Genomic DNA, 14,475 nt, shown 5'->3' on the forward strand with positions numbered 1-14,475 from the left:
AAAAAAAAAAAAGCACCCCTGTCCCCCCCTGCTCTCGCGCAAATGCGAACGCAAGCGTCGGTCTGGCGTCAAATGTAAACAGCAATTGCACCATGCATGTGAGGTATCACCGCGAAGGACAGAACGAGGGCAGTAATTTTAGCAGTAGACCTCCTCTGTAAATCTAAAGTGGTAACCTGTAAAGGCTTTTAAAGGCTTTTAAAAATGTATTTATTTTGTCGCCGCTGGGCGTTTGTGCGCAATTTTAAAGCATGTCATGTTTGGTATCCATGTACTCGGCCTAAGATCATCTTTTTTATTTCATCAAACATTTGGGCAATATAGTGTGTTTTAGTGCATTAAAATTTAAAAAAGTGTGTTTTTTCCCCAAAAAATGCGTTTGAAAAATCGCTGCGCAAATACTGTGTGAAAAAAAAATATGAAACACCCACCATTTCAATCTGTAGGGCATTTGCTTTAAAAAAATATATAATGTTTGGGGGTTCAAAGTAATTTTCTTGCAAAAAAAAATTATTTTTTCATGTAATCAAAAAGTGTCAGAAAGGGCTTTGTCTTCAAGTGGTTAGAAGAGTGGGTGATGTGTGACATAAGCTTCTAAATGTTGTGCATAAAATGCCAGGACAGTTCAACCCCCCCCCAAATGACCCCATTTTGGAAAGTAGACACCCGAAGCTATTTGCTGAGAGGCATGTCGAGTCCATGGAATATTTTATATTGTGACACAAGTTGCGGGAAAGACACAAATCTTTTTTTTTTTGCACAAAGTTGTCACTAAATGATATATTGCTCAAACATGCCATGGGAATATGTGAAATTACACCCCAAAATACATTCTGTTGCATTCTCCTAAGTATGGGGATACCACATGTGTGGGACTTTTTGGGAGCCTATCCGCGCACGGGACCCCGAAAACCAAGCACCGCCTTCAGGCTTTCTAAGGGCGTAAATTTTTGATTTCACTCTTCACTGCCTAGCACAGTTTCGGAGGCCATGGAATGCCCAGATGGCACAACCCTCCCCCAAATGACCCCATTTTGGAAAATAGACACCCCAAGCTATTTACTGAGAGGTATAGTGAGTATTTTGCAGACCTCACTTTTTGTCACAAACTTTTGAAAATTGAAAAAAGAAAAAAAAATACATTTTTCTTGTCTTTCTTCATTTTCAAAAACAAATGAGAGCTGCAAAATACTCACCATGCCTCTCAGCAAATAGCTTGGGGTGTCTACTTTCAAAAATGGGGTCATTTGGGGGGGTTTTGTGCCATCTTGGCATTTTATGGCCTTCAAAACTGTGATAGGTAGTGAGGAGTGGAATCACAACTTAACGCCCTTAGAAATCCTGAAGCCGGTGCTTGGTTTTCGGGGCCCCGTATGCGGCTAGGCTCCCAAAAAGTCCCACACATGTGGTATCCCCGTACTCAGGAGAAGCAGCAGAATATATTTTGGGGTGTAATTCCACATATGCCCATGGCATGTTTGAGCAATATATCATTTAGTGACAACTTTGTGCAAAAAAAAAAAAAAAATTGTCACTTTCCCGCAACTTGTGTCAAAATATAAAATATTCCATGGACTCAACATGCCTCTCAGCAAATAGCTTGGGGTGTCTACTTTCCAAAATGGGGTCATTTGGGGGGGTTTTGTGCCATCTGGGCTTTTTATGGCCTTCAAAACTGTGATAGGCAGTGAGGAGTGAAATCACAACTTTACGCCCTTAGAAATCCTGAAGGCGGTGCTTGGTTTTCGGGGCCCCGTATGCGGCTAGGCTCCCAAAAAGTCCCACACATGTGGTATCCCCATACTAAGGAGAAGGAGCTAAATGTATTTTGGGGTGCAATTCCACATATGCCCATGGCCTGTGTGAGAAATATATCATTTAGTGACAACTTTGTGCAAAAAAAAAAAAAAATTGTCACTTTCCCGCAACTTGTGTCAAAAAATAAAATATTCCATGGACTCAACATGCCTCTCAGCAAATAGCTTGGGGTGTCTACTTTCCAAAATGGGGTCATTTGGGGGGGTTTTGTGCCATTTTGGCATTTTATGGCCTTCAAAACTGTGATAGGAAGTGAGGAGTGAAATCAAAAATGTATGCCCTTAGAAATCCTGAAGGCGGTGCTTGGTTTTCGGGGCCCCGTACGCGGCTAGGCTCCCAAAAAGTCCTAAACATGTGGTATCCCCGTACTCAGGAGAAGCAGCAGAATGTATTTTAGGGTGTAATTCCACATATGCCCATGGCATGTTTGAGCAATATATCATTTAGTGACAACTTTGTGCAAAAAAAAAAAAAAAAAAGTGTTACTTTCCCGCAACTTGTGTCAAAATATAAAATATTCCATGGACTCAACATGCCTCTCAGCAAATAGTTTGGGGTGTCTACTTTCCAAAATGGGGTCATTTGGGGGGGTTTTGTGCCATCTTGGCATTTTATGGCCTTCAAAACTGTGATAGGTAGTGAGGAGTGAAATCACAACATTACGCCCTTAGAAATCCTGAAGGCGGTGCTTGGTTTTCGGGGCCCCGTATGCGGCTAGGCTCCCAAAAAGACCCACACATGTGGTATCCCCATACTCAGGAGAAGCAGCTAAATGTATTTTGGGGTGCAATTCCACATATGCCCATGGCCTGTGTGAGAAATATATCATTTAGTGACAACTTTGTGCAAAAAAAAAAAAAATTGTCACTTTCCCGCAACTTGTGTCAAAAAAGAAAGTATTCCATGGACTCAACATGCCTCTCAGCAAATAGCTTGGGGTGTCTACTTTCCAAAATGGGGTCATTTGGGGGGGTTTTGTGCCATCTGGGCATTTTATGGCCTTCAAAACTGTGATAGGTAGTGAGGAGTGAAATCAAAAATTTATGCCCTTAGAAATCCTGAAGGCGGTGATTGGTTTTCGGGGCCCCGTACGCGGCTAGGCTCCCAAAAAGTCCCACACATGTGGTATCCCCATACTCAGGAGAAGCAGCTGAATGTATTTTGTGGTGCAATTCCACATAGGCCCATGGCCTGTGTGAGCAATATATCATTTAGTGACAACTTTTTGTAAATATTTTTTTTTTTTTTGTCATTATTCAATCACTTGGGACAAAAAAAATAAATATTCAATGGGTTCAACATGCCTCTCAGCAATTTCCTTGGGGTGTCTACTTTCCAAAATGGGGTCATTTGGGTGGGTTTTGTACTACCCTGCCATTTTAGCACCTCAAGAAATGACATAGGCAGTCATAAACTAAAAGCTGTGTAAATTCCAGAAAATGTACCCTAGTTTGTAGACGCTATAACTTTTGCGCAAACCAATAAATATACGCTTATTGACATTTTTTTTACCAAAGACATGTGGCCGAATAAATTTTGGCCTAAATGTATGACTAAAATTGAGTTTATTGGATTTTTTTTATAACAAAAAGTAGAAAATATCATTTTTTTTCAAAATTTTCGGTCTTTTTCCGTTTATAGCGCAAAAAATAAAAACCGCAGAGGTGATCAAATGCCATCAAAAGAAAGCTCTATTTGTGGGAAGAAAAGGACGCAAATTTCATTTGGGTACAGCATTGCATGACCGCGCAATTAAAAGTTAAAGCGACGCAGTGCCAAATTGGAAAAAGACCTCTGGTCCTTAGGCAGCATAATGGTCCGGGGCTCAAGTGGTTAATCCAAAATCCAAAAAGGCAGTGCACAAACAAAACCAACACACACACACACTTATTTTTGGAATTAGCAGGAAGCTTCCTTTTCATCTACTATTACATAAACTAGATTAACAATAGCAGCTGTAAGTCTAACATGTGAGATTTAGAAGTAACTAGAACAAGATAAAGGTCTGCTGAGGCTCACAAACAATGAACACATGGTCAGACTGGACAAAGACACAATTTGGAAACCATGCCCACAAAAATACACTTTTGAGGGCCTTAGTGCAAAACTATACCAGCAAACACATAAAGCAATCATCAAACTGCAGCCTTAGTGGGGTGTGGGTTGGGTATTATGCACACCCCAAAAAAAACAAAACAAAAAAAGCATATCTGTAGCCAGGAGCTGGCTATTATGCCTGCAATTCAGGGACAGTGTACAGTGTTATCAATGTAAAAACAAAACAGAAAAAAGAGACGCCTCTAAGTGCAGAATTAAAAGCTATTTATTTTCCCCAAAAAGGATTAAAAACGCTTACAAGATCTGGCGAGTGAAAAGGCATATAATCATAGGTAGTACAAGTGGTCCGGCAGGCATAGAGGTCCTCGACATATGAAGGTTATCAGAGCTGTGTCATATACTGCGGCAGAGGCTTCGGAGCCATGGAATTTCCTGTAAGCCGGTGAGCTGTTGTCATTGACCCCGTCTGTGATGGACGGAGATCCCGGAAGTGATGTCAGCGGTGAGAGACGGGAACCAGCGTGGACCGCAAGCCAGATGTAGTCATCAGTAAGGGACGCGTTTCGGAACGTCTAACTGGTTCCTTTATCAACCTCTGACTGCAAGTGTACTCAGACATAGTTTATACTATCTAGACATAATGTGGGCGGGGGCATGGGCAGAAGAGAGGAAATGGAATAGGAAATGGTAAATAGTAATGATATGGAGTAATGTGAAGCGTTCTCTAGAAAATAGAAACATCAAAACATACAAGTAAAAAGGTGCATATCCCTATCCACAGGAGACATATAATTAAACAAAAATGACGTGACCACAATAAACAATAATAACCGATCTGCAAAAGAGCAGAGGAGCACTATGGCCAGAGCTCCCATTAATTTGAAAAGGGAGAGAGGACATTCTCTATTAAAATACAAAAAGAGATAATAAATAATTAAGAAATTATTTTATATATATATATATACATCAAAATGAGAAAGTTAAAATAAAAAAATTGGAATTAAAAATTAAAGATGGGAGCTATTAGAGATCTGATACCGCAGAACAATGTACGAGTGCGTAAGGGAAGAGCGCGTGGGCTTATGTACTAGAAAAAATTAATTGGTAGAAGAGCGCATGGGCCTATGTACCTTGATGTACATCCTAACAGAGATATATAGGTACATAAGCACCAAACATGTGCATACAGTCTCTGATACACACACATATATATCTCTGTACACACAGAAAATGTATATGTGTATGTGTGTATAGAATAATTAAATTATCCCATAGGGGGCATAACTGAAAAAAGGAAAAAAAAAAGGAAAAAAATCATCATTATGATAGAAAGAGGGGGGAGGGGATTAGAGGATAGCACTAATCTCAAAATCCTCATTCAACCCCCCAGGGGCCAATACATTTAAAGAAAAGATCCAGAACATTTCTCTATGGCAGAGTCTTCAAAAATGTTCAGCTGGAGGCAGGTCTCTCGGCATTGCTTCAATAACCCAAATCCTCAGGCCATCTGTAGATTTTTCATGGTAACTGAGGAAATGCCTAGGGACACTGTGGTTGTCCAGTCCATCAGTAATGAAATGGCGATGTTCACCAAAACGCTTCCAAAGTGGCCAAATGGTTCGCCCCACATAAAAGAGGCCACAGGGACATGTCAAGCAATACACCACATGGTCAGAGGAGCAGGTGTGAAAACCCTTCATGGTGTGTGTTTTGCCTCTCACACAAAAATCGTTCTGACCATGCCTCACAAACCGACAGGTTTTGCATAAAGGTTTGCGGCATTGATACATACCAGAGGTAGCTAAAAAAGTGGGAATAGAATAACCAAGAGGAAGGGGTTTTTTCTTTAATTTACTTGGTGCCGCCTTACTCTTAATGTTTGGTGCCTTTCTGTACGCAGACTTTGGTTTGTTGGGTAAAACAGAGAGGGGATGCTCGTCCTGGAGCAACATGGGCCAATGTCTCCGCACAATGCTCCCCATCTGTCTGTGGCGAAAATGAAATCGTGTTACAAAATGCAAGTCATTTCTACTTTTGTCACCATGGGTAGAAGAGCATGATGAAGGAGGTATATTTTTGTACTGGAAGTATGCTGTTTCCACAAGATCAGCTGGGAACCCTTTGTCTAGAAATTTTTCTTTCAAGGGCTTACTCTGATTTTCATAATTATCATTTCTAGTACAATTCTTTTTTAGTTTGCAAAACTGGCTCTTAGGTATATTGTTGAGCCATTGAGGATGGTGGCAGCTTTTATAATGAAGAAAAAAAATTCCTGCTGTAGGCTTAGTGAAATTCTTAGCATGAATTTCTTTACCAACAGAAAATAGTTCTAAAACAAGAAAAGGTAACCTTTCTTTGTCCATAACAGAAGTGAACTGTAGGCCCATGTTGTTGCTATTACAATGTGCGACAAAATCTGGGATTAGGGAAGCATTGCCATCCCAGATGATGGTGAGCACATCATCTATATATCGTCCATAGAACACGATGTGGGAGGAGAAGGGATTATTATGCCATATGTGCAAGGATTCCCAATGACCCCTGGTGAGGTTAGCATATGAGGGCACAAAATTTGCCCCTATAGCTGTCCCATTCACTTGTAGAAAAAAATCATTTTCAAATTTAAAATAATTGTGGGTAAGACAAAAAGAGGTGGCCTCCACAATAAAGGAGGCTTGTCTGGGATTCAACATGGGGTCCTGGCACCAAAAGGATTGTATGGCGCTCAGTCCCACATCGTGTGGTATGGAGGTATATAGAGATTGGACATCTAAGGAGACCCAGAGATAGTTGGGCTCCCAAGAATAGGGAGAGAGTAATTCCAGCAGGTGGGTACCATCTCTGATGTATGAGGGATTGGGCGAGTGGCTGGAGGAACTGATCGACATATTGTGAGAAGCCACTAATAATACTTCCCATGGCCGCAACAATAGGTCGTCCAGAAGGATTGACCAAACTCTTATGTACCTTGGGCAGGTGGTAAAAATATGGAGTAAAATGAACTGCCTTAACCAAAAAGGAGGCTTCCTGTTGGGTGATGATGTGATCACTAAGTGCATCCTTAACAAGAGCGGTGGCCTAAAAAAAACCCAAGGCAATGGATCAGTATTCAATCTTGCATATGTGTTGGTGTCTGAAAGGAGTCTAATGGCTTCATTAACATAGTCAGTTCTATTTTGTACAACTATGCCTCCTCCCTTGTCAGCATTTTTTAAAACTAGATCAAAATTATTGGTTAAAGCATCCAAAGCTTTCTTTTCAGAATGTGAGAGATTATGACTAATCTTATTTTTATTTTTAGTTGAATTACACATATCCTGTATCTCTGCATATACAATGCGGTAAACAGCGTCAATGCAGGAGCCCTTGGAATGAGTCGGATAGAACACAGATGTCGGTCTAAAGTTTGTGTTTTTCATAGGTGGGGAAGTCATGAGATGCTGGGTATACAAAATTTGGTCAGGCTCAGAACCCTCAAAGGGGAAAGATGGAGTATTAGGCTGACTACTGGATTCTGTATTATGAGCATATAGTTCTTCCAGAAGAGCAAGACAACCTGAATCACTATAGGTTATAGTATCATCACAAGGGGAAACAGCAGGAATAGAGTTAACCTGGGGGTGATTGTGTTTGATAGATTGAATACTATAAAATCTTTTAAGCTTAAGACTGTGTACAAATTTATTTAAATCCTTAAAAAGGAGGAAAGGGTTAGGCTGGGCGGAAGGTGCAAAGTTGAGACCTTGACTGAGTAAGGACATCTCATCATTAGTTAGAAGATGAGTAGAGAGATTAAAGATTTTTATAGTGCTCTCTTTTTTCTGGGGTCTGGACTTGGATCCACCTCCTCTGCCTCGGCAACCTCTACTTCGTGTGTTCTTTTTAGAGGTTTTGTCCAAGGGAGATCGGGCACTAAAAAAGAGACAGCAGTAGGGTCAGAAGGATGAACAGCAGCAGGGGGGGTATCACTAGAAGAGAATTAGGGCCAAAGTAGACTGATAGACCAGGTGGCGCTCTATCAATAGAGGTGATGGATATAGGTGTGACGCTATCCTGACTAGTAGCATCCCTATTGGTACAAATGGAGGGGGGCATACAAGCTGCTAGATGAACAACTGAGGAGCAGGGTGAAGTTCTAGTATCCACCAATGGAATGGAGGCTGAGGAAGTCACCTGTTGTGGCTTGGGGTGAGAATCCACATCAGGTATAGGTGGCAAAACTGATGGTAAAGGTGGGGGAATGGTGGTTTTTTCTTGTTTATGTTTTTTATGTAATATAATGTGTTTATGTGGCATGGAAGATGGTTTTTCCAGTGCCAGATCTGGCCGATGGGTCTGGATGACATATGGATTAATATTCATAAGGGATGGAACTAATTAATGGATCTACATTTCCATGAGAAAATTCTATTAATGCTGTAATCTTTAAGATCTCTACTGAATTTTCCTAATTTATTTTTAATAAGGAGGTCTAATTTTGTTTTTGTTTTTTTAGTAATAATAGACAACCATAAAGATGGTAAATGTGAGTTCAATTCTGAAATTTGAGAAAATGTAATCTGTATCTGGTGTACTAATTGTTCATATCTGATATGTCTTTGTGTAGCAATGATTTTAATTCACTTATTAGTGCAAAATTCAGAGATTGAGGACCATTCCTTCTGCTGTGTAGAATCTAAGAAGGAACAAGTTTTCAAGATCCTCAAACCCCTCGGGGTTATATGGGCAGATAAATATTTATAGAGAAAAAATTCATTCCACCATTGCTGGTTGGCAGAGGTGACCAATCTCTCCAATCTCTGAAACAATGAGCATAAAGTCCCATATTCTGTATGGATGAATTGGAGAAGTGGTTTAAAGAAATCATTGGGAAAGATGGCAAGGAGTTTATTAATAATAGATTATTTAAATGAATCAATTTACAATAAAAAATCCATGATAGAACATATAAGACGATAGACAAAACAAACGAGACAAGACATTTCCTCTCTTCTGCCCATGCCCCTGCCCATGTTCCCACCCACATCCTGTCTATATAGTATAAACTATGTGTGTGTACACTTGCAGTCATAGGTTGATAAAGGAACCAATTAGACGTTCCGAAATGCATCCTTAATGATGACTACATTCGGCTTGTGGTTCACGCTGGTTCCCGTCTCTCATCGCTGACGTCACTTCCGGGATCTCCGTCCATCACAGACCCGGTCAATGTCAACAGCTCACTGGCTTACAGGAAATTCCATGGCTCCGGAGCCTCTGCCGCAGTATATGACACAGCTCTCATAACCTTCATATATCGAGGACCTCTATGCCTGCCAGACCACTTGTACTACCTATTATTATATGCCTTTTCACTCACCAGATCTTGTAAGTGTTTTTAATCATTTTTAGGGAAAATAGATAGCTTTTAATTCTGCACTTAGAGGCGCCTCTTTTTTCTGTTTTTGTTTTTCCTTTAGAGATTGCTTCTCCTTGTGAGCACAGCCCTAAGTGTGGGAGATACACCATCAAACCTTTGTCTTTTCATATGTACTGTCTGCTTGGTCCTTATGCTCAGAGCGCCCTTATATACTGTACCTGGATTAGTGTTATCAATGTGGAGATGTCTCCCTCTAGTGTTGGCTTAGAGCAGAGAAAAGCATCGTGGGATGTGTAGTTCAGAATACTGGGGATTCAATTTCATTAGGACTGGTTTGAACTACTACTACCAGATTGCAACAAGAGAGGATAACAGAATGATGGGAGAGAATATAAAAGGGCTGGTTTAGGCCTATATCGCTCTCTTGGGCTTGGATCTGCCAGGAGTAGCTCAGTGTCAGTGTGAGCTGCTGCTGATTTGAGGCCTGCACAGCAGGGAATGACACAGCTCCATCCAGAGGGACCTCTGCAGACAGCATCGCTTCTCACCTGCAGCGGACTGGAGACTGTTCCAGATCCTTCAGCGATGCCTGCACTTCAGATCCGGGTAGGCCGCGGCATGTAGTGATGGGGTCAGACACCATTCCCAGAACAAGGAATCACAGGGAATTCCTGAAAGAGCCTTCATCACCATCACCTGCATTGCTGCCAGTGGCTTCTGTAACCAGTGTGGTGAGCGGGCATTTTCCCATATATATTCATTAGAACACTGCATATAGACTAGGGATGGGCGAACAATTCAGGCCGAACTCACTTTGTTCAGCGAACAGCCGAAAAAACGGGTCGTTTGACCGTTTGTTCGGCCTCCCAAACCGACCACAAAGCATTGCGATGCTGAACAGTACATTGCAAGTCCTGATTGGATTCAGCCAATCAGGGCACAGAGCACTGTCAAGAGTCATGATTGGACACTGTCATCATGACTTTATCAAATCATGGCTCATTCCCATCCCACAGTATAAAAGTATTCTTTCAATGGCAGCCATTTTCAGTGTGATTTCGGCGTGGAGAGAGATAGAACAGGGCTCTGTTCAGTGCTATCAGTTAGTGTGCTATATTGTGCTATTTTGCTTCAATTGTCAGTGTAGAATATTAGTTTAGTGTCAGTCTAGGGATAGTGTGCGTGTAGTGCTTTGCATAGTGTGCAGCTAGAGTAGGGGCCAGCTCAGATAGTTTCACTGTAGTTTAGTGAGACCATGTCATTCATACATGCCTTAGTGTGGAGTAGGGACAGCTCATATAGTTTCAGTGTAGTGTAGTGAGACCGTGTCAGTAATCTTGACATTAGTGTATAGCTAGAGTAGGGACGGTTCAGATAGCGTCAGTGTAATGATGGTCGAACACCGTCTATTTGATAGCGTTACTGCCAGTTTAACGCCATTTACTTCTGTGTGCGTTACTGTCAGTTTAATGCCATATCATTTTGCGTGCATTACTGCCAGTTTAATGCCATATAGTTTTTCGTGCGTTACTGCCAGTTTAATGCTATATAGTTTTGTGCGTTATTACCAGTTTAACGCCTTATAGTTCTGTGTGCTTTACTGCCAGTTTAACACCATGTAGTTTTGTGTGCGTTACTGCCAGTTTAATGCCATATCATTTTGCATGCGTTACTGCCAATTTAACGCTATATAGTTTTGCGTGCGTTACTGCCAGTTTAACGCCATATAGTTTTGCGTGCATTACTGTCAGTTTAACGCCATATAGTTCTCTGTGCATTACTGTCAGTTTAACACCATATAGTTTTGCGTGCGTTACTGCCAGTTTAACACCATATAGTTCTGTGCGTCACTGTACGTTTGGCGCATTATATTGCAGTATATTATAGTGTATCCATGGAGTGTGTCTGTGTAGTGTGAGTACTCAAATTAAAGTGCACCAAACACCTCTTTACATTGATTAAAGTGCATCTATGTACAGATTTCAACTTCTTCTTTACATTTGCTTATAAGCACCGCCCCCTCCCTCCCAATATTGTTTGAGAGGACAACAAGGAGAGGCAGACGTTCCCTTGGCACTGTAAGGGGGCCAGCAACAAATGTGTCCACAGGCAAAGGCAGACGTGGTGGTCAGTCCTCAGGCAGGGCATAATTTCCTCTGTTTACTGAGTTTGCCCGTGCTATCCAGCCACAGCATGCAGAGGAGGTGGTGGACTGGCTTACTAAACCTTCCTCATCCTCCTCATCCTCTGTCACGCAAGTAGAGACAAGTGTGCAGTCCCCTGAAGTTGCCAGAGTGGATAAAGCTGCCTCCTTGTCCACATCTATTCCTGCCCTAGTCCCAAAATCAGCCATTGAGGAGTCAGCTGAGTTATTTGACCACAGCGTTAGCCACTTGCACCTTGATGATGCCCAGCCATTACTGGATTCAGATGTTGGTTCTGAGGTTGAGCATGACAAGAACATGAGCCTAGAGAGAGGGAGGAACACTGGTAGACAAATTGGCATTCATGTTCCCCAAGCCACAGCGTATTGCCAAGTTGTCTCCAGTGGTAATGATGAAGATGGAGGAGATGGAGATGATGATGATGAGGTCACTGATGTGACTTGGGTGCCAGATAGAGCATAGGAGGAAACTGAAGGTGAGGCGGCACAACCCCAAGGAGGCCGACATCAAGAAAGAGTAGAGAGCAGCCACCCTATTCCATCACATTCTGCAACTGTTATCTCCCGGCCCACTCCCCAAAGCTCAGCTGTCTGGGCCTTTTTCAGCACATCCTGCAGCAGATTGCACTGTTGCTATCTGCAAACTGTGTCTCAGGCACATTCAAATGGTTGGCAAAAACACCAATCATTTGGGTACCACATGCCTAACAAGGCATTTTACGTCCAACCACTCAGCCCGTTGGCAAGAGCACCTAAAAGCCACACAAAAGGGACACAAATCTGGCCCTCCTCCTCCTCCTTACCCACTTCAGTCTGCCCCTGCCATACCAAGTCATTACCTTTCAGCAGCCTCCACTGACAGGGATGATGGTATAGCACAGGGTGTCCCAGGTCCTAGCAGCATATCTGCCAGCAGCACTCCACCAGCTGTAGATTGTAGCCAGCAAATTTCTCTGCCCCATCTGCTGCAGTGGAAAAAAAAATACAGTTCCTGCCACCCACATGCCCAGCGTCTGAATGCAAGCTTGTCAAAGCTGTTGGCTCTCCAACTTCTGCCTTTCAGCCTGGTGGATTCTGCCCCCTTCCGTGAATTTGCACAATGTGCTGTACCACAATGGCAGGTTCCCAGTCGCTACTACTTTTTACGTGAGGCCGTTCCATCCCTCTACCATCACGTGGAAAGGGAATGTTCTGGCATCGTTGGGCAAGGCATTCAGCCCATAAAATCCACCTTACTGCTGACACACGGCTAAACATGCAGCAGAGGGCCATCCACGAGTATCTGTGCCAGTATGGCACGATGACAGGCTCAGGCCAACTCAGCTTTTTTTCCCCATGCCAATGGCTGATCATTAAGGATGCATGCACTGATTGTCCCCATTTGAGGAGGCCACAAGGATGGTGAGCAGTGAGAGTGCAGGCATCAGTGACACAATCCCTGTTGTGTTCCTGCTGGAGCAGACTCTGCGTGGCATTATGGACAGGGCACTGGAGGCAGAGCAGCAGGAGGAAGAGGACTTCCTTTATTCTCAAGGCCCACTTTATCCAGACACCATCATACCTATGTCACAGAACACACAGGAGGAGAGAGGGGAGGAGGATGAGGAGGAGGATTCTGGCACTTTCATAGGCTTTGAAGAAAAGGAAGACTTTCCAACCCCAGGACCCTTGGGAGTAGTATGTGGCTAGGAGGAGGAAGTTCCAGATGCTCTCATCCTGAGTGACCCTGAGGAGTCTGCTTCTCAAGCCTCGGCAAATTTGAGGTGCATGGGCAACCTCATTCTTCAAAGTCTGCGAAAGGACCCAAGAATTTGTGGCATAAAAGAGAAGGATGATTACTGGTTGGCAACCCTCCTTGACCACCATTATAAGGGGAAGGTCTCAGAACTCATACCGTCCCCACAGGGAGTGCAGAAGATAAAATCTCTTGAGGACACGTTAAAGAGGATTTTATTGAATGTTTTTCCAGACTCCAGTAGGTTACAGTGTGGTGGAAAATGTTGTTTTGAGTCTTCTGGTGGTCAAGAGAGGAGCGTTGGAGGAGTCCGCCTAAGTGAGGCATTTCGGAATTTTTTTTAGTCCTCGCCACCCAGGGCTGTCAGCTTCCACATCCCATTGGCAGCGTCTGCATCACATGGTGGACGATTACCTAGGGGCCAAAACAGAGATGGAGAGCTTTCCAGCTGACGATCCACTGACTTACTGGGTCATGAGAATAGACCACTGGCCAGAACTTGCCCAGTATGCTATTGAGTTGTTGGACTGCCCTGCATCCAGCATGCTTTCAGAACGGGCATTCAGTGCTGCAGGAGGTTTCGTTACTGATCATAGAACGCGTTTGTCCACAGACTCCGTGGACCATTTGACTTAAAAATGATACTATAAAAATGAATCAGTCCTGGATTACCAGCTTTGAAGCCCCTGATGCCGATATCACTGATTAAGTCTTTTTGGGATGTGGAATCTCTGCAGGACTTCGAGGCTGCCTAGCTTTGATGGTGTTTAATCATTTCATCTGGAAGAATGTTTTTGGTAAAGGTTTCATGGGCACATTTAACACCCAAAGACCAATTTTTCAGAACCTGTTTGACAGGTGAATCTTGCCAATTCTTGCTTTCATCAAGAGTGCCTCTACAGGGTTACGGTGGGAAGGCGCCCCCGCACCCAAAGAGTAATTTTTCTGCACCTGTTTGACAGGTGCATATCATTGCAATTTTTTACAGCAAGACCAATTCTTGCTTTCATCAAGAGTACCTCTATAGGGTTACGGTGGGAAGGCACCACCGACACCCAAAGACCAATTTTTCTGCACCTGTTTGAAAGGTGCATATCATTGCAATTTTTTACAGCAAGGCCAATTCTTGCTTTCATCAAGATTACCTCTATAGGGTTATGGTGAGAAGGCGCCACCGACACCCAAAGACCAATTTTTACGCACCCATTACTTCTATCCAAAGTCAAAGTGACACCAGAATGTATCCAAAAAATCTCTAATCTTGTTCCCAGTGCACTACATTGTGGCCTCATTATACACATTGGCTCCCCAGCTGTTGCTAAGCAAAATAAAGGCAGCTTG

Source organism: Aquarana catesbeiana, linkage group LG03, assembly GCF_042186555.1.
Source record: "Aquarana catesbeiana isolate 2022-GZ linkage group LG03, ASM4218655v1, whole genome shotgun sequence".
NCBI lineage: Eukaryota > Metazoa > Chordata > Amphibia > Anura > Ranidae > Aquarana > Aquarana catesbeiana.